General features: G+C 46.9%; 1 pseudogene; it reads right to left on the reverse strand.

Moving 5' to 3' along the window:
* Positions 1 to 623: 623 nt before the first annotated feature.
* Positions 624 to 3,158, reverse strand: LOC145340200 (SH2 domain-containing adapter protein F pseudogene; annotated as a pseudogene).
* Between the last annotated feature and the right edge of the window lie 399 nt (positions 3,159 to 3,557).

The raw sequence follows: 3,557 nt of genomic DNA on the forward strand, positions 1-3,557 counted from the left end.
TCTGTGTGAAAAAATTGTCCCTCTGGACCCTTTAGTATCTCTCCCCTCTCACCTTAAACCTACACCCTCTAGTTTTAGACTCCCCTACCTTTGGGAAAAGATATTGACTATCTAGCTGATCTGCGCCCCCTCATTATTTTATAGGCCTCTATACAATCACCCCTCATACGCTCCAGAGAAAAAAATTCCCAGTCTATCCAGCCTCTCCTTATAACTCAATCCATCCTAGTAAATCTCTGATGTGTGGGTTAGGTGGATTGGCCATGATAAATTGCACCTTAGTATCAGGGGGACTAGGACTGGAAACATGTGGGGTTACAGGGATAGGGGCTGGGTAGGATTTAGCATCCTAGTAAATCTTTTCTGCACTCTTCCTAGTTTACTGATATCCTTTTTATAATAGAGTGACCAGAACTGATCCAAAATCACCAGTTCCTCTCTAAACATGTTTCACCCACAACACATTATCATTCAATAATCTCGGACAGTGTGAGAACAGATTCCAGGGTTCCTTGGGCTGGGGACAGATTGGACATTATTCCCATGTGGAGAAATCCAGCAACGAAGGAGAAGATCAGTTACATCACGGCCGGACATTGAATGGGAACCTGTCAGAGATTTACCTGCAAACGCCTTGGAGATTCGATCCTTCTTCCACTCCCAGGGTTGGTCGTACTCCCCCGGGGGCCTCTCGTCGTCCTCTGGGAGTCGACTCTCCCGGGCCCGCTGGGAGACGGCCCTCTCCGTGTCGGAATCTCCGCCATTCTCCGTGGGCTCGTAGGGCGTGTCGTACAGCGGCAGTGGTTTATCCTTCGACCCTCTCCGGCGTATCTCTGCGTGACATCAGGTGAGGGTTAGCAACCGAGACTCAACAATCCGACAGAGAGAATCAACACGGCATCAGACAGCACATTACAGAGTCCAAGTAGGAAGTGACATTGGCTTAGAACATAATAAACAGACCACAAGATACAGGAGCAGAATTAGGCCACTCGGCCCATCGAGTCTACTCTGCCATTCGATGGTGGCTGATGTGGCTTTCCAAGGCCAACACATCCTTCCTTAGGTATAGGTCCCAAGAGTGAGCCATTTGGCCCTGCACTGCCATCCAATAAGACCACGTCTAATCTCACTGTGGCCTTAACTCCACTTTCTTGTCCGTCTCCTCTTTCAATCAATAAGGAAGCCATGGCCTAGTGGTATTATCACTTGACTATTATTCCAGAAACTCAGTTAATGTTCTGGGGACCCAGGTTCGAATCCCATCACGGCAGATGGTGTAATTTGAATTCAATAAAAGATATTTGGAATTAAGAATATACTGACGGCCATGAAACCATTGTCAGGAAAACCCATCTGGTTCACTAACGTCCTTTAGGGAAGGAAATCTGCCATCCTTACCCGGTCTGGCCTACATGTGACTCCAGAGCCACAGCAATGTGGTTGACTCTCAACTGCCCTCCCCGAGCGAGACGCTCAGTTCAAGGGCAACTAGGGATGGGCAATAAATTCTGGCCAGCCAGCGATGCCCATGTCCCACAAATGAATAAAGAAAATTCTGTCGAAATTAGCCTTTAATGACCCACTGACGGGGAAGAGAAGGCCAAAAACTAATGACCCTTTGAGAAGAATTCCTCTCCGTCTCTGTCCAAAGGAAGGAGACCCCTTATTTTGAAGCTGTGTTCCCTATTGCCCCACGAATACCCCCTCAGCACCCACACTCTCAAAGAGCCCTCAGAATCTTACCGGTTTTAATAGGACCCCATCTCATTCTTCTAAACCCTGATGAGTACAAAGAACACAGGAACAGGCCCTTCAGCCCATCAAGCCTGCGCTGATCATGATGCCTGCCTAAACTAAAACCATATGCACTTATGGAGTCCGTATCCTTCCATTCCCATCCCATTCATATATTCCTCTATGTGCCCTTAAATGCCGCTATCGTATCTGCTCCCACCCCCTCCCCAGGCAGCGCGTTCCAGACATTCACCACCCTCTGTGTAAAAAAACTTGCCTCGCACATCTCCTGTAAACTTTTCCCCACGCACCTTAAACCAATCTACCTAGAATTTTATAAGTTTCTATGAGATCCCCTCTCACTCTTCAAAACTCCAGTGAATATAATCCTAACTGACTTAGTCTTTGATTTGATTTATTATTGTCACATGTATTAACATACGGTGAAAAGTATTGTTTCTTGAGTGCTATACAGGCAAAGCATACAGTTCATAGAGAAGGAAAGGAGAGAGTACAGAGTGTAGTGTTACAGTCATAGCTAGGGTGTAGAGGAAGATCAACTTAATGTGAGGTAGGTTCATTCAAAAGTCTGACAGCAGCAGGGAAGAAGCTGTTCTCGAGTTGGTTGGTACAACCAGCATAATTAAGGACCCCACGCACCCCGGACATTCTCTCTTCCGCCTTCTTTTGTCGGGAAAAAGATACAAAAGTCTGAGGTCACGTACCAACTGACTCAAGAACAGCTTCTTCCCTGCTGCCGTCAGACTTTCGAATGGACCCTACCTCACACTAAGTTGATCTTTCTTTACACCCTAACTATGACTGTAACATTACATTCTACACTCTCTCCTTCTCCCCACGTACTCTATGAACGATATGCTTTATTGTCAAGCGTGCAAGAAACAGTACTTTTCACCGTACCCCGACACATGTAAGGAGCCCCACAACACCAGGTTAAAGCCCAACAGGTTTATTTGGAGTTTTCGGAGGCTGCTCCTTCATCAGGTGAGTGAAGGGGCAGAGCTCCGAAAGCTCGTGCTGCCAAGTAAACCTGCTGGACTTTAACCTGGTGTTGAGAGACTTCTTACCATGCCCACCCCAGTCCGATACACGTGACACTGATAAATCAGATCAAATCAAATCCAAACCAGCTCGGTGCTGTGTGTGGGGCCTATTAAAGATTAGGCCCTTGTTAATTAGCTGCAAGGCTCACCTTCCCGATCCGGTGAACTGGGTCATTTATTACAGCCGCGATATCTCAAAGTGGAACGACCTTTAACAGCGCACCCCGCATAATTAAATTTCAAAGTTACATTTACACCACATGCTTCTTAACATGCGGGGTGAGATTGCTTCAGTTGTGCCCCTGGGCTTTTACCTGATGCAATCATGAATACAATACATTTGCACACACCATCCATCATCCCAATATAACCTTTATGCTGCAGTAATGTGGGTTGTTGATGACCACCCCTGTATACAATTAGTGGCATCTGGTAGATATGCAGAAAAGACCATAAATCACATTTTTCACACACTGCGCTGTGTTCCCACTCAGACTCAAACCTTCCAGCAACATCGGAATTAGGAGAAGTCGGAAAACTCAACCCTTTGGATGGCGGACCAGGACAATGGGATCATGCTCCCTGGTCTCCAATCCATCTCCCCGCCTCTTCCCCACATCCCTTATTTTTAATCGGAAATGTATCTATCAGCGGAACAGCAATAGCAGGAGTTTTTGGGGGGTGATTTGGCAGGCACAACAGAAATCCATCCCAAAGAGGAAGAAACATGCCGGGGGGGGGGGGTCCATGGCCAAA

Source organism: Carcharhinus amblyrhynchos, unplaced genomic scaffold (assembly GCF_965287045.1).
Source record: "Carcharhinus amblyrhynchos unplaced genomic scaffold, sCarAmb.v2.hapA scaffold_837, whole genome shotgun sequence".
NCBI classification, from domain to species: Eukaryota; Metazoa; Chordata; class Chondrichthyes; order Carcharhiniformes; family Carcharhinidae; genus Carcharhinus; species Carcharhinus amblyrhynchos.